The 25,791-nt window shown below is 42.9% G+C and overlaps 1 protein-coding gene across 9 annotated transcripts in view; it reads left to right on the forward strand.

The window, feature by feature from the left end:
* The first annotated feature begins 3,001 nt into the window (after positions 1–3,001).
* The window catches only part of PAG1 (phosphoprotein membrane anchor with glycosphingolipid microdomains 1), a 153,606-nt gene continuing 130,816 nt past the window's right edge, over positions 3,002–25,791 (forward strand). For 8 of the 9 annotated variants that reach the window (XM_044928652.2, XM_044928655.2, XM_044928649.2 and 5 more), the window contains exon 1: positions 3,002–3,516. The gene's annotated coding sequence lies outside the window, so the exon portion shown is untranslated. Of the gene's footprint in view, positions 3,517–5,635; positions 5,724–25,791 lie in introns of all 9 variants that reach the window. The other variant, XM_044928648.2, reaches the window with a different exon arrangement.

The following is a 25,791-nucleotide window of genomic DNA, read 5'->3' on the forward strand; positions in this document are numbered from 1 at the left end:
CAGAACAGTTACTACAAGAATTGTTCCTGACACTTCTGGTTCTATATCAAGGAGTGACTCTGTAATATCTTTGGTTCTAACTTACTGATGGAAAATCAGTAAAAATTTGGAAATGAAAAACAATATTCAGGAGGTCATTTAGTGACAGGAGAACAGAGAAGAAGGACCGAGGCCTGAGACTGGCTCTTGCCTGGATTTTGTCTAAATCACTTAGTTTCTTTAGTGAAGTCGCTCAGTCGTGTTGGACTCTTTGCGACCCCATGAACTGTAGCCTTCCAGGCTCCTCCATCCATGGGATTTTGCAGGCAAGAGTACTGGAGTGGGTTGCCATTTACCTCCCCAGGAGATCTTCCTGACCCAGGGTTAGCCCTGGATAAAATGAGGATGGTAATCATGCTTGTCACCAGAAAACATGAGTGTTGCTTTTTGAAGCTCTCAGTGAAGCCCGCACTATGCACCTGTAATGTCCTAAAACTGAGACGATCTTGAGTATGTTAGTCACTCACTCATGTCCAACTCTTTCGATCCCATGGACTGTAGGCCACCAGGCTCCTCTGTCTATGGGATTCTCCAGGCAAGAATACTGGAATGGGTTGTCACTTCCTTCTCCAGGGCATCTTCCTGACCCAGGAATCAAACCAGGGTCTCCTGCACTGCAGACAGATTCTTTACCATTTAAGCCATGGGGGAACTCAAAGTCAATTGGGGGGTGGCTGGGAGGGATGGAGGCTCAAGGGGTGGGGCGGGATGATACTCTTTTCAAGTCCATGGACTGTAGCTCACCAGGCTCCTCTGTCCATGAAATTTTCCAGGTAAGACTACTGGAGTGGGTTGCCATGCCCTTCTCCAGAGGATCTTTCTGAACCAAGAATTGAACCCAGGTCTCTTGCATTGCAGGATTCTTCACCATCTGAGCCACCAGGGAAGCCCTCGAGATGCTGTTAGGACAACATTTTGCATCCCAATTTGTATAGCTGCAAAACTGGGGTGAAGATGCAGAATGGATTTCTTCTCTCTAAAAATGAAAGATTTGCTAGCTCAGAACTTAGGCACAACCTTAATCAGATGTGAATAATAAACAGAAACCTTTTTCCTTGTAAGAGCTTACTCGTTTTTCTTAGAGTTATAGAAGCTGCATCTAACACACAGATCTGTAGTCTCATTCAAGTTCCACTGTGTGAGCAAAGCAATTTTTTAAAATTAGTAAAATGAGCATAAATCTTTTTTTTTTTGTATTCAATTTACAAGACCATTGTGAGATTTCAGTGAGGTAATGTATAGGACTTGTCATACATTCAAATGTTCTGGAACACTGAGTTTCACTTTATGGTACCGATCAGGAGACCAAGTCTGGTCCTTGGTCCAGGAGACCAAGTCTTCTCCAAGTCACTTTTCCAGGACCTAGGTTGAGTCCAAGGTTTCTTTCTTCCCATGCATCCCTCCCTCTATGTGCACTATGAAACAGGCCATCTAACATTTCTTACTCCATCACTTTGCTCTCTACGCCCACACCTCCTCTCCTAATCAATCTTCTTCCCAGGCCAGATTTAAGCCTCCTTTAATGATATGTGTAGGCTTCCCAGGTGGCGCAGTTGATAAAGATCCCATCTGCCAATGCAGGAAACACATGAGATGTGGGTCCGATCCCTGGGTCAGGAAGATCCCCTGGAGTATGAAATGGCAACCCCCTCCAGTATTCTTGCCTGGTAAATTCTATGTCCATGGCGTTGCAAATAGTCAGACACACATATACTCACACACACACACACACAAATGATATGTGTAAGGAATACAGCATGTGTGTTATGTATGTAATGTGATTTATATATTTTTCCTAAGTAAAGTAATGCATAATAATTACAGAAAATTTGGAATAATCATATAAAGCTTCAGTGGGCTTGGAGCTGAACTTGGACTTGGGAGTCAGACTTGGACTTGGATGTCCTGAGTTCAACACCAGGCTTGGTGCTTCCCACTTCAAAGGTCTATTCCCAACTCCTAATTGCTGGTCTAATAATCTGAAGTGAAATGAAGTCACTCAGTCGTGTTGGACTCTTTGTGACCCCATGGACTGTAGCCTACCGGGCTTCTCAGTCCATGGGATTTTTCAGGCAAGAGTACTGGAGTGGGTTGCCATTTCCTTCTTCAGGGGATCTTCCCGACCCAGGGGTCGAACCCGGGTCTCCCACATTGTAGGCAGATGCTTTACCCTCTATCGGACTCATCAGAGTGCTCCTTAGGAATGAAATTCCAGGGTCCCACCTTTGCCCAGGGCTGAGCCATAACCACTGAAGATAAGGCCTGGAGATATTTTCAGATAGCTACAAAAGTGATTCTCATGCAGAAGGAAAACTCTGCTCTAGATTCTAGACCACACTTGAGTAGTAAAGATGGGGTGGACTGACATCAATAGTGCTTGTTAGAAATGTAGAACCTTCCCACAGTGCCCAAACTTACTGAATACGAACCTGCATTTTAAGAAAATCTCCAGAAGATTCTATCACACATTAAAGGTTTAAGAAGCTCTAATGTACCTCGATCTCAACTGGGAAGCTTTACAGCCAAATGCTAGCTGGGCCCCATCCAGAGATTCTCCTGTACGTTCTATTCTGGATTCTGGGGTGCGGTCGGGGCAAAAGGGCTCCTATTAGCTCAGTAAGTTATTTTAATGTACAGCCAAGGTACATTGTCCCCTCAATCCCAGCTCTTTAAGGTTAAACCATAACATGAGTTAAACTGACTTTTGTAGGTTTGCCCAGAGCCTAAAGGATCACTTAGAGTAAAGAGTAGTTTTTAAGGGACAATGGACTCTGGAGCAAACAAGTTCAAACACAACAGCTTTAGGTTCACAGAACCCCAGGCTGCAGACTTCCTGTACCTTCCCGCGGGGTAGCTGGGCATCTTGCTCCCACCCGGCCCCGCCCGGCTCAACCCCTCCCCGCCCCTTCTCGTCCCTCCCACCCCTCCCCGTCCCGCCCCCCCGTGACGTGCCGCAGCCAGCCGGGCTCATGCGCAGTGGCACCCCGCGCCCCGCACGGCTGCACCGCCTCGGAGCTTGTCATTCTCCGCGGCGCGGCTGCGAGTGCAAACTGCGGTGCCAGCTCGCCGGCTCGCTTCCCGCCGTGCCCGCGATGTGACCGACCGCTTGGGAGCGGGCTGGCGGCTCTCCCGGCAGCAGCGCCTCGGCTTTTCCCCGGCCGCCTTTCTTGTAGAACCGCGATTCCCTCGGAGCCGGAGACACGCACCAGGGGCTCGGAGCGCTGCACTCCGGGGCGGGCGGCTGCGGCAGCGCTCGGGACCACGCGGACCCGTGTAGCTTTCGTTGTCGCCGCTGCCGCCAGGCGGTGCGCCCCAGCGAGTGCTGGGCTCCGGGCACCGCGGAGCCGAGGCGGCTGGTGCAGAACGGCAGCGCCTCGCCCCGCACCCGCCGCAGCCGCCGGGGCAGTGCGGGGCCAGCGGGGCTCTGCGCAGCCGGAGCGGGGTCCCCCTTGAAGGCTCCCTGTCGCCTGCATCCCAGTAAGTTGACTGTAGTTTCTAAAGTTGGAGGGTGGCGCCGCGGGAAGGGGAGGTTTGTTTTTATTATCTTCACGTCGTGGGAAGCACCTTTTGTTAGCGGGGCTCCAGCTTGAGGAGTTGAGAAAGCAAAGCCGCGGACAGGGTACGCGGGGAGAGGCAGCCGTCCCTGGCGGGCGGGCTCCAGTCTTTGCTGAACGTGCCAGTTGGAAATGTGCTGTGAGAGGACAGGTGCTCCGAGGGCATTTCGCCTGCTGCTGATTGCTTGTTCCGAGCTCCTTGACTCGTGTGTGTGTGTGTGTGTGTGTGTGTGCGCGCGCGCGCGCACACACAAGAGGTAGGGGATTCTTGACACCTCCGTCCCAGGTCCTCAGGGGAGTGACTCCAGTAATATTCCTGGATGCGCTAGGTCTTCAGGGATGGAGGCTAAATCATTTCTTCTCTGGCCTCCAGGCTTCCCGCGCATCCCACTTTCCCTCTAGGCAGAAGTTCCCAGTTTTCCCTAATTAGAGCCCAATCCTTTAGGGGAAAACAACTTAATATGTCAACCTACAGTTTTGTGCTATAAGGCAAATAAAATGAGAAATCCGCTCAGTGTTACGTGATTCCATTTATGTGAAGAATGTGAGCAAATCTCAAAGCAGTCGTGTTCAGATGATGACACTTGGGTTTCACCCTGACTGTCCTGCACCTCTTATGTAAGCCTCCCGGCCGGATAAGTGTGTCTCTCTGCAGTGGCTGCAGCTGTGATTCTCCGTTCCATTTGTTTAAGGTCCAGCTTGAACGTATTTAATGAAAATGCTGACATGATATAGCGCCCTGCAGTCTGAAACAGTGCACTCTTCAGATTGGAGTGTCTTCTCCTAATAGGGTGCATGCAAGGAAAAACCCAGTATATTTTTCAAGGCAGCTCCAGGAATTAGACACATAAATCATGTTTTAAAATAGCATGCATTGTACAGGGAGCTTGCAGAGGACCCCTTTGAACACATCCCCTTTGTTTTAGAAAAAGTGGAGATTGTTCATGCCAGACAGTTGTTGAGTCTGAAAGTTAAGTGTACTGTTAGGCTTAATTATCTTAATAAACAAAGAGCGTGATTTATAGGTAGATGCCCTGTCCTACTTTGAAGGATAGAATTCCAGAATTCTTTAACCTTTCTCTCTCATCTGTTCCCCCAGAGATTCCTCTTAAGCAGAGAAATAGATTATCATCATTGATGTTTAATATTTGAGTTAATTAAATTTGTAAAAGGATAGTTTGAAATACCATACAGTACTGCTATGACTGTGAAGACATGAATATTAGAGATAAGAGAATATTCAGATTTTTTTGGTATGGAAGTCATTAGTCTAATAAAACAGATAACATTCAGACTGCCCTAATATATCTTCTTTTGATTTGGACTTGTATTGAAAAACTCAGGATTGTGGTTTAATGTGAGATTTATTTAGGTGCTCCTTAGAAAAAGAAGCACATTTATTTATAGTATTCTGGCACATGGAACAAGATGAACTAGTTATAGGCATCTCATTTAAAAGGCATCTCATTTAAAATCATAGTATTTTAAGGAATTCTAAGAAAACACACAAAATGTTATTTCAGAAGTTGATAAGTTATTCAACACATTGTAGTTGGTGGTGAGAGCATCCATTGCTTATCTCAAGATATATATCCAAGTATAGCAGCTCAAACAGGTTGACCCCCATATACTCTGTCACATCAAGGTTAGGACAGACTAGGGAGACTTGCTGCTAACTCAGGTACCATCTGTTTGAGCCTGGGCATGTTACCTAAACTCTGTGCCTGAGTGTGTTGGTCTGTAAGATGGGGATTACAGTACCTGCCTCCCTGGATTGTGATGATGATTAAATGAGTTCATAGATGTAAAGCTGTTAAACCAGTGTCCGACTTATTAAACTGGGTAAAATTATCATTGTTACGAAAGGAAGTGCTTCTGTGGATACTCTTGACATTGAATGATTGAACGACTGCAGACAGAGGTTAACAGAAGCTGTTCGCATGTATCATAGGATACAGGGTATAAGCATTTGTTGAACCCCTCCTGGTAATGTAGACACCAGCTGGTATTTGACCAGTTGTCTCTTTCGATTCCTTTTCAAGGTGGTGGCTTCATCTCCACTTTGGAGAAGAGGAAACTGGAACTCAGCAAGATCAAATCATAGAAATCGCATTTGGGCTTTTAACCCATGTATGTCTCTTTCAAACCCTATCCTTTTTGGCCCTGCTGCCTCAACTTCCAGAGTGCTTTTTTCTTCTCTTCTCCTGGAATCCTCATAATAACATAATAAAATAGGTGCCTTCTTATCTTTCACTTACAGATGAGGAAATTTAGATTTAGCTGTAAAGTATTCAGAGTGCTTAACTCATAGCATAGTTCTCCATGACTGGGAGCTGTTATTCTCATAATTATTGTTAAAAGGCTTGTCTACCTTAGCACACGATAGAGATACCAGCAGGTGAAATGGGTTTTATCCTTTGGTTTGAAGTGGATTCCATTGCTTTTTCCTTTCCTGCTCATATATTCAGAGAATTGAGAAAAAGAGAGTGGTGTGTTATGGTTCCTGGGTTCCTGCTGGAGGCCGCCTCTCCCGGGTTTGTTTGCTGCCTGCAGATGAAGCTGCGGGATCCGCACAGCCTAGTGAACCACCACAAGCAGGCCATTCATCTGCAATCGGCGTCATCTGTGAGCATGAGTTCAGTCCTAGCTGGAGAGTACCCCTGGGGCAGAGAGAGAGAGAGTGTACACTTTGCTGCATATTGTACTGTTTGTTCAGAATGGCAATAATTTATATTTCATGTTAAATAAGCATGCTTCCTCTGGGCCTTAGTACAGTGTGGTCGGAAGCAGTTTCAGGGGTCATGTGTGAGCTGTCCAGTCGGCCTTCCATATCTGTAGGTTCCACATCTGTAGATTCAACTGACCATGGGTTGAAAATATATTTTTAAAATTCCAGAAAGTTCCAAGAGGCAAAACTTGAACTTACTTTGCTCCAGCAGATATTTATATAGCATTTACATATTTATGTTAACGTGGCATTTACATTGTATTAGGTGTTATAAGAGATCTAGAGTTGAAGTGTGTGAGGGAATGTACTTTAAGGTTATGTGCAGATATAAAGCTATTTTATATAAAGAACTTGAGCATCCACTGATTTGGGTATCCTCGGGGTTTCTAGAACCAATTGCCCATGGACTGGTGGACTGCACTTCGTTAAAACTCTGGTCCACAGCCTGTTGAGCATCTTACTTGACTTCTAAAAGTTGAGAATAATTGAAAAGTTACTTTTTTTCCTGTGGCTTCCTTAGAGTATCATCCATATCTACATAGTATTCTGGCCCTTGGTAAATATTAACTCATTTTCTAGATATTAAAATGTAATTGCTGTCAAGGGCACATAGGCTACAGGCAGCTTACAGACTGATTTAATATTTAATTAAACCTGGTATCCTGCCACTGAAAGGTGCTTCAAGACAGATATTCTGCCTTGGCTTTTTTAAATAAAAAATTCTCTGTACAGCATGGTGATTAAGGTTAATAATACTGTATTGCCTATTTGAAAGTTGCTAATAGAGTAGATTTTAAAAGTTTCATATGAGATTATTTTTAACTATGGTGATGGATGTTAACTAGACTCATCTCGACCATTTTGCAATATATACAAATATTGATTCATTATGTCATACACCTGAAATTAATATGATTTTGCATGTTAATTATATCTCACTTAAAAAATTTTAAAGTCCATGGGTGTAAGGTTCCAGGAGGGTGTCAGAAAGGGTCCTTGCCATCAGCTGAGTCTTTCCACATCTCTCTGAAATATCTTCTACTTCAGTTTTAGCCCTCCCGCCAGAGCACAAATATTCCTTTTACTCTTTCAAGTGCTTTTACATTTCAAATGTTCCTCTGCTCTGGGTGATTCGATAATACAAGTCTTCCTCAGTCACTTCTGTGACTCAAGTTGGGGCCAGAAGTTACTTTCAACTAAGTCTTTAGAATTTGCATGGTGTTATTTGTTGTCCCTGTTAACTGTTTGTTGGCTTGTCTGTGACTACCTCTGTTTCCAGACAACTTTCTTCCAACATCCAGCTGTCATAAGATATAAGTACCAGAAAAGCAGGCTAATTATGGTATGAATAAAATGAATGAAGACCATTTACTCTTCCCAGTCATCTCTCCTGTTTTGAATTATCTTCCCTGTAGGCTTGGAGAGTTGGGGGCTGATTGTATTTCTAAATCTCTGGCCTCAGACATCTGGGAGAAACACGTGGAAGGTGATACCAGTTCTCCAAATAAACAGTATGTGTGCAACACGGTAGAGACAGCCCCTCAAGGCTGGGACGCTGCTGAATTTGAGGGTGGGGGTGATTGTGGGGACAGACAGCTCCATGATTTGTCTGCCACATCCTTACTGGATGGAACGAATAGCTAACACAGAACCCTTATGTGTGCTGGCTGCCATGCTAGGAAATACATACACGATTTACTTGAATCCCCACAGTGACCTTATGTGGTTACTTTGTTATCATTTTTTGCACAAGCAGAAAGATCAGAGCACTTGTCTAAGAGCACATTAGTGAGTTTCGGACCCAGGAGTGGAGCCCAGGAGTCTATGAGGCCTAGTGTTCTACTGCGTAATTTGGAAGCCTTCATATTGTCCAGCTTTGTTGCATAGATGTCTTGTATTGTGCTTCTTGAAATAATCCTATTCAGTCTTACTCCATCCCCACAGGGACCCTGGGATAGAACTGAAGGGATGGTTGAAGGTCTGTGCCCACGGTCTTCTAGATCTTTATGGAGGAAGACTTTAAAGCTTAGTTCATTCAATGATCTCAGAAAAGAAACCCACATGTTAGCATTGTGAAATAAGAAGCATATGGCCATCCACTGATAACGGGACGCAGTGAAGAAGCTTGCAAACTTTATCTCTGTTTGATGTCACGTAGTTGCATCATTTGGAGAAGGCAATGGCAACCCATTCCAGTACTCTTGCCTGGAAAATCCCATGGGTGGAGGAGCCTGGTGGGCTGCAGTCCATGGGGTCGCTAAGAGTCGAACACTACTGAATGATTTTACTTTCCTTTTTCACTTTCATGCATTGGAGAAGGAAATGGCAACCCACTCCAGTGTTCTTGCCTGGAGAATCCCAGGGATGGGAGAGCCTGGTGGGCTGCCGTCTATGGGGTCACACAGAGTCGGACACGACTGAAGCGACTTAGCAGCAGCAGCAGCAGTTGCGTCATTCTCATCCAAGAAAGAACAACCTGAGATTTTCTCAGGTGATTTCTAAAAAAGTAAATCAAAAATTGATTTAATCAGCAGTGAACATTACTGTAGTGATGTCATGTGTCACAGTGAGGTTTTTAAGTAAATGAACATGTGTGTCTCACAAGTAAGGTGCAAGCATGTTGTCTCAGAAAATGAATATTGTGTCACATCTTCTGTATCTGCATCCTAGTCTCTCTAATTGCACTCGAAGTGCAGAGGGAAAGGGCAGAATTTAAAACCAATGTCCAATATTTTCAAAACCCTTTACCGTGAATGGCACCTCCTCTATTTCCTCATGATTTTACACTGGAGCTAATATTTGTTGCAGAGTCTCTGTAATTTGCAGCAACACTTTTGTAAGGAGAATTTTTTTTCCCCAAATAAAACAATTTTTAAAATCCATTAAAAAAATTAAAAAGTCATTAAAAATTCTTTATATCCCTTGGGTTTTGAATTATTATATTTGATGTTGTCATTGTTATAATATTTGGTATGTTAATGTCTAACCTACTCCCCCTTCTTGGTTTTATAGGACTGTATAATTTTCAAGTCTGTGAGTGATTAAAAACTTAGGAAAAATTCAATTTTCTAAGTGTGGGTTTTATGGTAGAGGACAGGGAAAGTTGGCCTGATTGGGGTGCATGTGTGCTAAACTACAGAGCACTTGAAACCCTATGAACCTCATGGAGTAGGCAAGTTTTTTTTTTAAGTGTTTTATGTGACTAACAGTAGCTTTGTGCTTTGTTTTAATTTCATAGGACCCAGTCCCTGCATCTTTTGCTCTAGTGTTCATTTGTAAGAGAACACTTACAAATCAACTTCAGTTGATTTTCTAAAAGGACCAGAAGCTGTGACTAGTCAACATTGCTGCATGTGTTATTTCAGTCTGCAGGGAGCTCCAGGGATGCATATGGAACCTCTCCTGTGAATTTGTTCCCTGAGAAATAAAGGGCATTCAGATGCGTCGTTGAGGTTCAGGTCCTGAGGTATTTGTGACTCAGTCATTGCTGTTAATGTTTCTTCCACTCACTCTGGCCTTTCACCCTGACCCGTACTCATTTTTCCATCACCCCCGTGTGGTTGAACTTGCTGAAGCTTTTGGGAGACTTTAATATTGAAGTAGTGCATGTTCTGGATCACAGGCAATAAAACCACACAAGACAATTAAAAAAAAAAAAAAAAAACAACTGTAAAAGAGCCAATCTGTAACATGGCCACACAGGGGAACACCACGACTTCTGTATTCAACACTTGGGAATTGCAGCCAGAGTGGCCTTATGATATTTTCCGTGACCTCTTGTAAAAAGAGCTGTGAGCCTCTCATTCACACATAATCAGCCACTAGCAGCTTGGCAGTGTTTGAGTCAAACTTAATTGGACTGGTTTTTACTCATTTATGCATTCACCAGATATATATCGATATACAAGGCATAGTGTTAGATAATGAAACGTCAGACGTAAGAGGACTCCTTTCACATCTCTCAAAACTCTCAGTCTCAGGAGGGGAAATGATGCTTAACTCCAGTTTTAACCAGTGCATAAAAGATGCTGGGCTTTATTAGGGGTACCTGAGTCCAAAGAGATGACTTACCCCTAGGGAATAGGGCAGGGTCTGAGCCTGAAAGAGTGAGTTGGAAGGGACCAGGCAGCTGAGGATAGGAGTGGGATGGCAAAAATCTTTGTGAGCAGAGAGACCAGGGAGAACGGTGCAGTGAAGGCGCCGAAGAGCATGGTGTGTCTATGAGACAGCTGGTTTTTCCCTGCTGCAGGTGCTCGTGAGGGGCAGTAGGTGGGGCCGGAAATGGAGAGTGGAGGCTGGAGCCACTTTGGAAAGGGTCTTGTAGGGTGTGTTTGGTCCAGATGAATTTGAGCATTTCAGGCCGTTCTTTTACAAGGATCAGTCTGGTGTGTTGTAGAGAATGGATGGGATGTAAGGATGGCTGTGTGGAAAAGAGCAGTTGTGTGCAAAAGCTGTTGAATCCTAGTATGGATTTAAGGTCGGAACTTAGACTGATGGGGAGGTGGGGGAGGGACAGAGAAGGAGAAGAGAAGCAGGAAGCGGTGGTGACATTAGGGGTGACTCCCAGAGCTCTGGCTTGGGTGATTGAAAGGACAGAGTTGTTCTTGATAGTGAATACAAAGGATGTGGTTTGTAGGGGGAGATAATGCATTCAGGTGTGTATTTGTATAATGATACAGGGGACCAGGGCAATATCCAGTGCCACATCCAGGGCTTGGGATTCTATTGACAGTTGCACAGGCCTGTGGTTCTAGAATTTAAGACAGAGGCTGAGCTGGAGATACAGGTTTTCAAATCTTCTGTGTATTTGGAGTTGTTGTTGAGGTTGTAATCTGACTGAGAAGGTGCATTGTTGTCATTGTTCAGTTGCTCAGTCGTATCTGACTCTTTGCAACCCCATGGACTGCAGCACGCCAAGCTTCCCTGTCCTTCAGTATCTCCGGAGCTTGCTCAAACTCATGTCCATTGAGTCAGTGATGCCATCCAACCATCTCATCCTCCATCGTTCCCTTCTCCTCCTGCCTTCAATCTGTCCCAGCATCAGGGTCTTTTCTAACGAGTCAGCTCTTCACATCAGGTGGCCTAAGTATTGGAGCTTCAGCTTCAGCATCAGTCCTTCCAAGGAATATTTAGGATTGATTTCCTTTAGGATTGACTGGCTTGATCTCCTTGCAGTCCAAGGGACTCTCAAGAGTCTTCTCCAACACCACAGTTCAAAAGCATCAATTCTTTGGAGTTCAGCCTTCTTTATGGTCCAGCTCTCACATCCGTACATGACTACTTTAAAAACCATAGCCTTGAGTAGACAGACCTTTGTTGGCAAAGTAGTTGTCTCTGCTTTTTAATATGCTGTCTAGGTTTGGCATAGCTTTTCCAAGGAGCCTGAAGGCCAAGGTGGCAGGCAGAGGGAAAGAAGATGGGGGAATAGTAAGATTAAGTGAGGGAAGTTATCGACAATTGCTTGGACACAAAGTGGTAGAAGCCAGAGGCAAAGCGGATTGAGGTGCTTGATGGAATGGGAGCCAGGTGACAAAAGGAGTAAAATACAAAGAAAAGGCAGAGAGCAGAGGAACAGTCTGACTGTTAACGCGCTTGTAACTACACACAGGACAGTGACTGTGTCTCATACAGCTTTCAAAGCTTGTAAAGAAGTATTAAGTACCTACTGTGGGGAAAAGGGATGGGGAGTGGGGTGAAGGAAAGAAATAAGAAATAAAATCATGAGTAAAGCACGATCCTCGATCTCAAGCTGCTTATAGCATAGAATTGTCATTTCTTGTTTTCCCTTTCCATTCATTTTTCTCCTTCGTTGACAGCAGTACATGGGCACTTGGGAAAGTGGGAAGAATGAAAGAATTGCTTTCTTGGCACATAAAATTCTTGGTTCTCATAACAGGCATGTCTCGTTGTGCCCGTGAATGAGCACGCCAAAAGGGACAGTGATGATGACCCATCATTTGGTAGTTTACAAAAATAAGCTTTTCTCCTGGCCACAGCATCTTTGGAGGGTTGGACCTTTGAACCAATCTTGTTAGAGTTATTAATGAGCCTTTTGGCTCACTGGATTATTTGAGATATATTAGGTACAGTTCCCTGTAATTTTCACTTGTCTTATAAGAAACAGGCAACATTAAGTCATAGACAAGCTGGAGTATTGGGGGGATGATGAAAATAATTACCATGTGTTTTAGTTAGTATCATGCATATCTGTCCTTGTTCCTTTCATTTTGACCTAAAGGTGGAATTATTCCCATTGCAGAGATGAGGGAACTGAGGCGACTCTGGGGAGATAACATAGCTAGTAAATGGTAGAGCTCCTAGGACCCCAAATAAGGCATTCTGGCTTCAAATTCTGGCTTCTTGCCACTCCATTATGTTGCCTGTGTCTTCCTGACTAGCTACTAAAGAAAAATTAGGGGGTAGCTACTTTAAAAAAATTTTAAGAGTTTTTTTTTTTCATTAGTCTGCTCAAAGCACCAATAGTGGAAGCTATATTGACTGCAGTCTTTACATTTGATGGACCACAGATTCTTTATGCAAATGTATGCAATCAAGTCCAACTAGGGGAAAGCTTTTTTTAGAGACAAACATCTTTTTCTTTCATTATCTTAAAAAGCTTTTAAAAAACATCTAACTTTAAAAAGAAAAGCATTCAGCATTTTAAACTGTAAAATTGTTGTGGTTAAACTTGCTGTCTGGTATAATGGAAATTTGTTTTTCAGTTGTTACAATGGCCTTTGTAGGTGAGAAGTGTGTGTGTGTGTGTATGTGTGATATAATTCAGTCAAATTAAGTTTAAACTATTGGTTTTCCTTTTATAATATCATTCCTGAATTCTCCAAATACATTAAGTGATGTAGCTTGCTTTATCTTGCCAAAGCAGCTATCATGTTCCCCTTTTAATGCCAAAGCATTAAAGCATTTGTCTTTTTCTTAAGCAGTGTAAAATTATGCAGGATAAATCGAAAGGGCTTATTTTAGTTTTACAACTTGTATTTTAGCTTCAGATATTCTGAAATTTACCTAAGTTTGCTACTGTTAAGGCAGATATTAACTGTTATTATATAGAAATGTTTAGAATCATGAAATGTTCATAGAATCTTACAGCTGTTTGTAAAGTTTATGATGCTACCTTTATTTCATAAAAAATATCTGTGGGCCTTTCTAAATAGCAGTTTTCAGATAAAAGCAATTTCTAGCAAGTAGCAAAATGCTGGTACCAGTGCTTATCTTTAAATCTCAATTTCAAGCTTCATGGTGCCAATTTTACATTTTAGCTTTGGAAAAAAATTGAATCCAAAAGGGCTTATGCATTTGTGGCATTTGGTGGGTTCATCTTTTATTATTAGTGCTGATTCTCTAAAATCACCATACACTTATAAATTTTTTTAAAGTTTTATAAAAATGTTAGGCAACTGTGTTAGTTCTAGTAATTATCATTACACATGGTGTATTATAGTAGCCTTAGTCCACTGCAGTTGAGAAATTACAATATAGGCATATGAGAATTTAAATAATAATATCAAATAATATTGTGTTTTATGTGTGATTTTAGTGCATTTTATAATAATATGTGAGGAAATTCAGACGAGGTAAAATGAAACTTAGTTTGGCCATTCCATGCCTCATGTGTCCCAGTTTCATCCAAATGCAAATATGATAATCCAGGGCACAGAGGTAGTATCCTGTAGAGGTGATTTGACAATACTGTGTTTATTACTCACCACCAAGATGAGTAATTAAGCTGCATTCCCACTAATCTTTCCAGAAGTATGTATTTTAATGTTATATACTAGGAGTTATCATTTTCTAAAGAGAGTAATTAAATTTTCCTTACCTCATTTTTCTTCCTATTGAATTTTATTCTGACATTTTTTTTTATGTTAGTGTCTACTTGACATGATAGAACAGGTCTAAATTAGTAATCTAATTTGAATACCATAGTTATGTATACAGTCACAGCTTGTTTGAATAGAGGGCTTTTTGCATATTGTGTATGCTCTTTCTCTTAGCAGATTGAGGAATTATATGTTTAATGTTTCAGAATCCTAAACCTACTTATGTTTGCCAATAGACATGCAGAGATATAAATATTTTTACAAACGTAATCTTAAAAGATATGCTTCCTTTTCAGATATTAGGAATTGACAGTTAAACACTCTGCTATAACCTTTTCTCATATGCGATAGACTGATAAATCCAGAAGTGGCTGAAACCAACGATGTCATGTGTAGGGCCTAAATTGTTAGTGTTGAGGTTAGGAGTGTATTTCTCTGTTTTCCTAAATAAAAAATAATGATGCTTTGCAGTAAAGTATTATGAATCTGGATAACGAAACACAGTCAAGTAATATAAGATAATTTTTTCTTTGCTATACTATATTACAGTCATTTTGCCCAAAATATACATCTTAAGCTTCTAACATCAGCCTGAAATTCCCAATATCTCCAAAGTAAGAGTTGAAACTGAAATGGTCAGGGACTCATGTAAAGCATACAATATGGATAACAGCTTTTCAGATTTGATGCCAGGGTGTATGGAAGAGAATTGCTAAACACTGTGGTGGCTGAGAAAAAACAAAATGCCAGAGGATCAGACTCGCACTTAATGGTTTTTGCCACCACAGTTCTTAACCTTTCCAACTGGTTGAGTGGTTTACTAATAGCAGCTGGTCAGGACCTGCATTATTGTAGATCTTTTCTTTTAATAAATATTCAATAGCATATTCAAAATTGTTCCCCTAGCTACAGTTCATAATAAACAGCCCAGTGCTGGCAAAGAGCACACTGCTTTTATACTGTTTTACAGCCATAGGCCATTTGACATTTGGACCCTTCTCATATGGATTTTTCCAGCTCCACATATCCTGAAAACTGTCAGCCTTGGATCAGAACAAGCCTTTTGCATCTTCGCAGTTACAAGGAAATTAAAAAGAACTTCTTTTCTTCTCCCCATAAAATGCCAAGGCCCATGGTCAGAGAATTATCATTTGCTAGTCACATGCATTTTCTTTTTGATGTTCTCACTAGCTTTAGGAAGTAATAACATGAAAAGCACTGCTGAAACGTGAACACAACAGTTTGATTTGATCTTCATTATACTCTTTCTGTTTAAAGCTGTGGTTCTCAAGGAAGGGTGACTTTGCCACCCAGAGGACATTTTGGGTGTCACAGCTGTTGGGCGAGGGTGGGGGTTGGCGGGGCGGGGAGGGGTATGCAAGGGCTACTGCTGGCATCTAATAAACGAGTAGAAGCCAGGGATGCTGTTATACATCCCACAGTGCACCAAACAGCCCTGCTCCACAGGGAAGAATTATTGGGGCCAATATGTCAACAGTGCTGTGGTTGGCAAACCCTGGTCTAGAAAGTAGGGAATGTCTTTCTAATTTGCTTTATATTGTTCGAGCAAATGGAAGTGTGTTCAGTGGTTCTGATGAAGAGATCCTTCCATTTAATAAACTCATACATTGAACACCTGCTAGGTCCTGAAAATGTGGGGAAGACCATGACATCATCCTCAGGAGTTTCCGCTGTCTTTGCAGGATGAGTGGTAAACAAAATACTATTGTTTGCTGTGATGTATGCTGTAATTAGAGAGGCACACGTGGCATGTTAAAATCGAAATAATTTCAATTTCATTTGCTAAATGTCGGGGAGTATCTAGAAGAACTCATCTCCTCTGTCTGGATGTAAAATTAGTCATTTGGGAGCAAAATTTCTCCTTTTCCCTTAATGATCGGAATGGATCTCATTTACTGCATCCTTCTTCCCCTGTTTGAATTGGTGTTAATTTGAAACATCAGGACAAAAGAAGAGGTGTTGACATAAACAGTGTTACTCCCAACATTTAGGATTAGTTTTCCCACATCTTCATTGAGGTATAATTTACATGACATAAAACTCTCCCATTTTAAGTGTACAATTCATGGATCTGTAGAAAGCTGACAGTTATGGGACTTCCATCACAGTTTCGTTTTAGGAGTTTTCCATCACCCCAGAAAGATCCCTTGTGCCCCTTTGTGTTCATTCTGCATTCTCACTGCCAGTGCCAGGCAAGAGCTAATCTTTATGTCTTTTTTCTCTTCTCTGTCTCACTTTCCGTCTCCATTTGCTAAAAGGCACATCTATGGACATTTTATTTGGAATGTTAATTTTTGAAATTTATCTAATTACTGTTACTCTTGGTTGCTCCAGGTCTTTGTTGGGGCACGCAGGCTTCAGTAGTTGTAGCACACAGGCTTAACTGCTCCACGGCTTTTGGGATCTTCCTGGACCAGGGATCAAGCCCCTGTCCCCTGCATTGGCAGGTGGATTCCTATCCACTGCACCACCAGGGATGCCCTGGAATATTAATTTTTGCATAAAATTTTAAACGAATTTAAAAATTTTTACAAAAATTAACACACAGTTTGATAGCTTCTTTTTGAAAATCAGCATCATGTTTCTGGTTTTCATACTAGGTGCATAGTACACCCGCTGTGGCCCAGACTGGGGATGCCCAGTGTCAGAACTCCCAGACTGATACAGTGAAAGGTGACAGGAAAAGATGAGCGCGTGTGTTAAGGCAGCATATCTGAAATCGTACATGGTATGCCTGTTTCTTAGCTTTGTCCTGTTTAGTTCCCTGTAAATGTGTCTACTAAAATAATATTGTAGAAATCATTGAAAAGCTGAGGTCCGGTAAACACCTGCATGATGTGGGAAAATAATACAAGGCTTAAATCTGGAGAACTCTGGCGAGTTGTACGCAGGTCAGCAGTTCTGTAGCCCAACACTCTGGGGCCAAATGTCTTTTAGAATCCATCTAGCTTTCAGAAAGGGAATGCAGTTTGCATCCTATAGGTTAGGTAATACTCCCGTGGCATACGGAAGACACAGTCATTTCTACAGCAAAGTAGATGAATATTCTCATTTAGTTGGACAGGAAAAAGACTTGTCAGCTCAGGTCAGGGTTTGGAACAAATTCATTTGGTAGCAAAATAACAAAGACACTCTGTTTTCACAAAATTTTGCATTTTAAAATTGTGGCTAAAGGTTTATGAACCTGTCCAGGATGTTACATTCAAAAATAATTGTCGCATCCTCCTTCAGCCCCGCCCCCAACATCTCCTCTGCCACATACATGCTTCATACAGCTTAGCCATGGGTATACTTGTCTTTCTTTCACATCATTAACTTCCCATCAGACTTGACAAAATGCCAGATTAGCTGTTCAGTTTCGGTGGATGAGGGCCAGGTATGGATGTGAATGGCCAGCCAGACCCACATTCTCTTATGTCTGTGGTTTCACCTCCCTGCTTTAGGCCTGGATTGTAGCCATGTTCATCTAGCCCATCCCTTCCTCTGCCAGGCCCAGGGCCACAGATGATGAAGATAGCTTTTAAGGGTCAGAAAAGATGGCCTTGAAGGAAATCCAAAGGTAACAATGGTAGACATCACTGCAGTAGCCCCAGACTCATGCTTGGTAACCTTCACACCTGTCACAAAATCGTGGGCTGTGAGACTGAACACCTAAAGGAAAAGAGAAAAGCCAAGGTAAGGAATCCACTGGAGTCAGTTCTCTTGAAGTGAAGATATTTAGAAGTTAAGAAAGGAAGACATGAAGAAAATGACCTAAGGGTCTTTACTGGGATCACAACTTAGAAGGAGGACACCCATCAAAGCAAGATATTTCAGACTTGTTCCAGAATGCTTAAAATCCTGCATAATCATCTTATGTGTTTGCCTAATGGCATTTAGCAAACCTTGTTAGTCTTTTAATCATAAATTTCACATCTCTATTAATTTCCAGATTCCAGTGGTGAAATTGTAACTGAGATGGCAGTGGGTTTTAGCTGGCCTTCTCCTAGGGAGCTGTAGAATGAGCATTGAGTATTTTGATCAACATGTACATTTGCTTTTGTGACATGTGAGCAAGCATGTCCTTACAGCAGTGTTACTTAAACAGAATTGTACTCTAGACTGTGGGACCCATTTATAAACAAGGGAACTCCATTTCTGCAAATGAGAAAAAAAAGAGGGTGTAGTGTTGCATTAGCATTAGAGAAAAACTGCACGTTTATAGGGACATCCAAGAATTTTGCTTTTGTAAGGCTCAAAACATCAAGGCAGTACTAAGTTCTTAAAGAGCAATGTGAGCCAAAGTTAGTGGGCACTTGCGTACATGCTGTAATTTGCTGCCTCTTTCTTTTCTTTCTTTTTTTTTTTTTTTTACAGTTCTTAATTGCTTCAAGGGTGACACCAAAATTTCTGTCTAAAGGGGAACCATCCATGTGTACAGGTGTTGAGTCATCACCGTTTGGCAGTGGAAGTTCACGCCCCGCCTTTTCTAGCATAGACTTCTTTCTGGAGCATCTTAGTTGACATCTCCTTCTCCAGCTTCAGCCAACACTTTCCTCACAGGTTTTACAACCTCTTCCCAAGATTCGTTTTATCTCTTATCTCCCAGCTTTAAATAGCTCCACTCGTCCTGTCTTGGTTAGCCAGGACAAGTTTGTCTTCTTGTGCCAAGCGTCTTCCTTTCTTGAGTTTTCAAACATTGCTTGTTGTTACCACATTTCCTGTTATCAAAGGGCTGACAGCACACAAGGGCCCCACCTTGTTACTGCTACATCTTCTTTCCTCGTTTAAATATGCCCCCCACCTTCTTTGTGCTGTGAGGATGCTGCCCCCTTCTGTTGGAGTGGACCCTCTGATCCCTCTTATATATGTCTCTCTCCCTCTCTCCAGCCGCTTTTAGAGCAGTGGTTCTCCACACTGGCTGCAAAAAGCATCGCCTGGGGATTCGCCTGCAGTGTGGGAGACCTGGTTCGATCCCTGGGTTGGGAAGATCCCCTGGAGAAGTGCATGGTAACCCACTCCAGTATTCTTGCCTGGAGAATCCCCATGGACAGAGGAGCCTGGCAGGCTACAGTCCATGGGGTCACAAAGAGTCAGACATGACTGAGTGACTAATAACCTGGAGAGATTTAATACTTGGTGATGTCCAGGGCTCACCTCTAGTAATTGTGATTACCGATTACCATGCTGTGGTGGGGGGAGTGCCAGGGGGAGGGTGCAGCTTTGCCAGGCTGGTGCTTGAAAGCTCCCCCAAGGTGGTTCTACACTGAGAACCACCTGTGTAGAGGCAGCAATACCTGTTTATTGTTATTGGTAACAAGCCATCGAATCACTAGAAGGACCAGCAGGGAAGTTTGGTTGCCAAGGGGGAGGAATTGGGGGGAAATGGAGTGAGAAGTTGGGGTGAGCAGTTAAAGGCTTTTATATTTAGAATGGATGAACAACAAGGTCCCACTATGTAGCACAGGGAACAATGTTCAATATCCTGTGATAAATCATAATGGAAAAGAGTATTTAAAAAGGATGTGTGTGTGTGTGTGTGTGTACATCTATGTACATACTGGAGAAGGCAATGGCAACCCACTGCAGTATTCTTGCCTGGAGAATCCTATGGGCAGAGGACCCTGGTGGGCTATAATCCATGGGGTTGCAAAGAGTCGGACATGACTGAAGCAATTTAGCATGCATACATACATATATGTGTGTGTGTGTGTGTGTGTGTGTAACTAAATCACTTTGATATATAGTAAAAATTAACACAACATTGTAAATCAACTATACTTTAGTTTTAAAAATACTGCTTTTAATAAAAGGACAGGAAGAGGCTAAACAATGGCAACATCCCCAGTTTATGTTGGGTTTCAGCTCAGGGTGTGGGTGTCTGTACGGGGCAGCTGCACACACCCAGCTGGTGTGACGACTTCTCCCCCTGGGACCATGTTCTCATTAGTAAATCCTGGTGGCCCCATGGCCTCGGCAGGCCAGAAGCCATTTCGGGCGAAGCCTGTGCTTATCTCCTCATGAGGCTGTCACCCAGGGGCCTGATTTTCGTTTCAGAACTTTTGCTTCCAGCCTTGCAACCAAATGTTTTCCTTTTTCCTCTGTGTAACTCTGTAAACCGAAGCTGGGCGCCCTCCTGCCTCATCTGTCGCTAGTTCACTTGCAACTCACTCCCCACAATGACACACGCGGGAGAACCTATTAAAGTTCCCAAGTGGAGACTTTTTCACTTTGCCTTTCCTTTACGAGAAAGATGGGCGGCAGCGTCTTTGCTGGAAAACTATTGTATAGAATGTAATTTTTCTGAATTAGTGGGAGAGGGGAAGCTAGTAGTAAAATGGAACTGTCATCTATTCAGAGTTTGCTTTCATTCTTAATGCACCTATGGGTCTCGGAAATCTTTCCTTACACGTTAATGAGTCCCGGAGTTGGACAGAAATGCATTCGAATAGGCTTCTTTATAAAGGTCTGTTTATACAGCCTCTTCTCTAGACATGCTGTGGTCAGAATGCACGTCCATTTTCTGAGAGCAGCACACAGGACCCTTTGGACGGGCTCCATTGTCCCGCAGTGTCTAAAGGAGCTGAGAACAGTTATAACAGGAGTGGGCCTACCATACTCTCTGGGCCCTACTGCTTCCACTTGTTAAGGGATATTTTGTTCCAAAGACGGTGACAATACTTTTATTTGTGTCGGTAAGTAGAAAATTGTAAGTGAGGTGATTTTGGCATTAATGGCGCACAGCTAACTGTTTTAAGGGAGTCGCGTGAAATTTTTGGAAAATTCAGTTGTGCAAAGAAAGAAAGGGAATATTTCACTTTCTGAGCTACTCTAAAGATATAGGAATGACTTAAATGCCAGCTTTCTTTAATGGGATCAGTTTACAGAAATTGTATTTCTGTAACACTGTCCCCTGAACACAGATATCATGTAATTGAAACTTTGTCCTACACTTGTTGTCTTGCATGGAAAAATGCACTTTTCTGCCTCCTGCATACAGAGTGAGAGCCTTGCCAAGGCTGGCACTGCAGGCCAATGATTAGTTAACGTGTTCATCCATTCAGTATGCGTTTATTGAGTTCTTTCTGTGTTCCACACACTGACTTTCTCGTGGGAGGAGATAGTCACATAAACAAGAGAATATCAGCAGGTATTAGGTTCTAGGAAAGTAAAATATGTTAATGTTACTGGGAGTGACTGGGCAGTTAGGGAGGGCACCCTGGAGGAGGTGACATTTAGGCTGACATGTGACCAAAACAGGCAAAGCTGACCAGAATTCAGAGACCAGCCTTGCCAGAGCAGACTCAGGCAGTCAGAGGAGGGCAGAGAGCAGCCTGACCAGGTTTGTGATTTAGGAAGATCACTTCAGAGCAGGACGAAAGGTGAACTTGAACCAGAACTAGGGATTCTAGTGCCTCAGGCTGGAGTCCGGATCTGGAACCAGGGGACCTGCTGAGAGCAGAGCGGGCAGCCTGCTGACCTGATGCTAGACTGCTGATCTTGGGCTCTTCTTCTCCCCTTGGTCCTGACTTACAGGGCCTCGTGGCCTGTCAACCTCACCAGCCTTCATCCACTTGTTAAAATGCTTGTTCAGAGTGCTGACTTCCAGACCCCAACCTGGTCTAGTGACAGAGAGTGGGACCCAAGACTTCAGCAAGACTTCATTAAGCCTCCGGTGTCTGATGCGTGGAGTCCATGAACCTGATTTTTGAGAAATACTATGTCTAAGGGCTCTGCTTATTCGACTATCCCATGTAATTCTTACAACAGCTCTGTAAAAGGAATGTATGCTCCCTGGGTTACAGATTGGGAAACAGACTCAATGTGATTAAGCCTCTGGCCCAAGGTCATACTGCTCATGCATGTTGTGACTGGCAAAGCAGTCTGCCCTTATTTGTAGCCAGTGCTGCCTGCGTGAAGATGGGAAGAACAGCTCTGCAAAATTTCAGAAATTTTTTGCAGGTTAATCGTCTCATGAATGAACGTGGTCCTTCTTGCAAATCCAGTACATCCCATCTTGGGACAGAACCAGAAATGTCCATTTTTGCTGGCTTTTCTGTAGGAAAACTTTAATGTTCTTTCTTAAGTCCTGGAATTGGGATGGGTGTGTATATTACAAAGGAGAGATTTGATCTGCATCGGTCTTTCTGGGTCTCTTTTTGCCTTTTTTTTCCATAAAAGAAGCCAAGAGGTTTAAGGAGTAGCATTTTTTTTTAATCACCATAAACCTAGAAACCCAACCATCATGCCTCACAGAAAATTATGCTTTCAGTTGCCATGAGTCATTTATTTTTTAAGTGGCTCTTGAACCAAGAGTTGTGCAAATGATGTTGACAAGGTGGAGGAGGGTTGCTGTGTGGAAAGCACACTGATAATTAGAGATCTGGTGTAAAAGCTGGCTTGAAAACACATTGACTTCAGTGACCCACCTGCCTCCATTTGAGAGTGTGAGGGAGGTTCCAGCTTTATTTTCTTCTGGTGATGGCATATTGGATGTATTTATCTGGAGATTTAACTTCATAATAAAGTTTGGGTGGGCCTGACTTGAGGGACTTAGCATGCATGCATGTATTGGAAAAGGAAATGGCAACCCATTCCAGTGTTCTTGCCTGGAGAATCACAGGGACAGAGGAGCCTGGTGGGCTGCCATCTGTGGGGTTGCACAGGGTCGGAGACGACTGAAGCGACTTAGCAGCAGCAGACTTTGGGGAAGGAAGGCATCCTGTATTATTAGTCTGTTAGGGCTCCCATAACAGAGTACCACAGATTGGATGGCTTGAACAAAAGAAATATATATCCTCATAGCTGTTGAGGCTGGAAGTCCAAAACCAGTGCCAGCAGAGCTGGTTTCCTACGAGGAGTCTTCTTGGCTTGCACATGGCAGTCCTCTCCCTCCTCTTCACGGCGTTGTCCCTCTGGCACATGGATCCCTGATATCTGCGTGTCCTCTCCTCTTCATGTAAGGACACTCTTCAGATTAGATTAGGCCCCACTCTAGTGACTTGATTTTTAACTTAATTGCCTCTCTAAAGGCAATTTGAGAGTTGCCTTTAGATATAACTCCAAATACAGTCATGCTCTGGGCCACTGGGAGTTAGGACTTTAACATAGGAATTTTGGGGAAATATCACTCAGCTCATAGCACACCTTTGCCCCTGGGGAATATGTAGAGACAAAGAGCATGAACAAAGCAAGAAAAAATTCTCCCAGAGCAGAGTGCCAGCCCCCCTACCACCCCGTGCTGCCACGCCCCCTCACCCTGCGCTGCCATGCCCCCTCCGTTGGGTGCCCTGCTCAGGCAGGCCAAGGCGAGGACCAGCATCCTCTAGGTTGTCGGCCTCCACCCATGCTGTACCCCAGTTATGAATGGCCTGCCTCAGGCATGAACCCAGTTTGAATGAACTTCCAGGAAGATGAAGGGGCTCTGTCTTCCTTGAAGCCTGACTGTTGGGTCCTGCAAATTGCCACAGGGAAGTCTGGCCCTTCCAGACCCCAACATGATAGTCAGAGGTTTTCCCAGTGTGGCGTTTTGTTGCCTCATTTCCATCATTAGTGCTAGGAGGTGGGCTTAGGGCCGCCTCTGGAGGTCTGACATACAAGACAAGCAATTACATTGTAAAAGCAAAATGCCCCCCAACCCCCCACCTGCCAGCATGTGTCTGTAAGCAAAAGAGGAACTTCAGCCACAGTCTTGAAATGAGAAGCAAAACAAAGGTTTAACTGCAGTTTAAAGAACATCGATTTGTGAAGCAGGAAGAGACTTTGGCTTTTTAATTGCAGTGAAAGCATTTTGTGTTGATTGTGTAGAGTGTCTATAAAGTCTGGAAATAGACATATATGTCCTAGAACGTATTTTGTGTTGTAAAGTAATATAGTACTATTACTTCCCAGGACTGTGGTAAAGAATCTGCCTGCCACCGCAGGAGATGCAGGTTCAATCCCTGGCTTGGAAAGATCCCCTGGAGGAGGAAGTGGTAACCCACTCCAGTATTATTGCTGGAAAATTCTATGGACAGAGGAGCCTGGCGGGCTACAAAGAGTTGAACATGACTGAGCATACATGCACACAAAGTAATATTAATATACCATATGTTATGTATATTCACCAATTTTTAGACTTTATGACCACCTTCAAGTCAAAATTATTTATGCTAGGTTATTACCCCAAACGCTAGCTACACCCTTGATTCCTGGCTCTGCCACTGAAGGTAAGATGACTTACCTGGGCAGGCTTGGGTCAGATGCAGAGTTCTGTTTTTGTGCAGGTAGTTTTGATGGTGCCAAAAAGATTGTATATTATTAGTGTATTATTTTCTTCATTTTATAGGTTTTTTTGCTCAGTATATATCTTGGAGGCTTCATTCATTAAACATTAGTTGAAAACCAAGTATTTTTCAAGCACATTAATGTGTATCATTAAGGCCTCACAATTCCCGCTTTGTAGGAGAGGAGATCTAGTTGAAGTGGCATGACTCACCTGTGTCATGAATTGAAGAGATCTGTGCTTAGTCACGTAGTCATGTCTGACTCTTTTCGATCCCATGAACTGTAGCCCACAAGGCTCCTCTGGTTTGGGATTTTCCAGGCAAGAATACCAGAGTGGATTGCCATTTCCTCCTCCAGGGGATCTTCCTGATTCAGGGATCGAATCAGAGTCTTCTGCATTGGCAGGTGAATTCTTTACCACTGAGCCACCTCGGAGGCTCTCTCTTGGATTTAAGGGAGATCTGATGAAAGTTGTGTTCTATGCTTTGCTCCCTCTGTTTTCCTGTGATTTCTCTATTGGAGCTCAACACAAGAAATTGACACTATTTTTGAGATCCCTTAGGGATTAAAGAATGAATTGTTGGATCAGATTACACATCCTTCTAATTTAGGTAAAATGGTATACAATACCATTGACTTGACAAATAATTTTCTTTGTTGTTTCTTCTGTATTATCTTGGCAAACACATGCTGCTAAATGGTGAACTTAATTTACAAAGCAGTTATCAGATCAGTTTACTGACAAGGGATAAAATTTTGGACTGAGCTAATATTGTTGAATCTCTGGAGATACGTCAACATTTGATGATGAATTGATTGACATTTCGAAACCTTTTTGCTCTCAGATGGGGCTTCCCTGGTAGCTCAGATGGTAAAGAATCTGCCTGCAATGCTAGAGGCCTTGGTTCGATCCCTGGGTTGGGAAGATCCCCTGGAGAAGGAAATGGCTACCCACTCCCAGTATTCTTCCCTGGAGAATTCCATGGACAGAGAAGCCTAGTGGACTACAGTCCATGGGGTCCCAAAGAGTCTGACACGACTAAGTGACTAACACTAACATGTGCTCTGAGATGCAATGGATTTGTCATATTTGACAAAGGTGAAATCATATTCAGAATGAATGTTTTCTCTGAAGCCTCACTGTAGAAAGTAATGTCATTTTAATATTCATAAATGGATTTATCTTTATTCAGACAGATGTCCAAACTAATACTGTCAGGGTCTTTTGGTTTACCCTATGATCTAGGATACTAGATCATAACTACTAGATTAACTACTGTGGTAAATACAACTCATTGTTAAAATTGGCCACTCACTGTTGAAGTGACCCTAGTGTTTATCAATTATTTCTATAAATGGTTTTCAT

The sequence above is a fragment of the Bubalus bubalis genome, chromosome 15, assembly GCF_019923935.1.
Source record: "Bubalus bubalis isolate 160015118507 breed Murrah chromosome 15, NDDB_SH_1, whole genome shotgun sequence".
Lineage (NCBI taxonomy): Eukaryota > Metazoa > Chordata > Mammalia > Artiodactyla > Bovidae > Bubalus > Bubalus bubalis.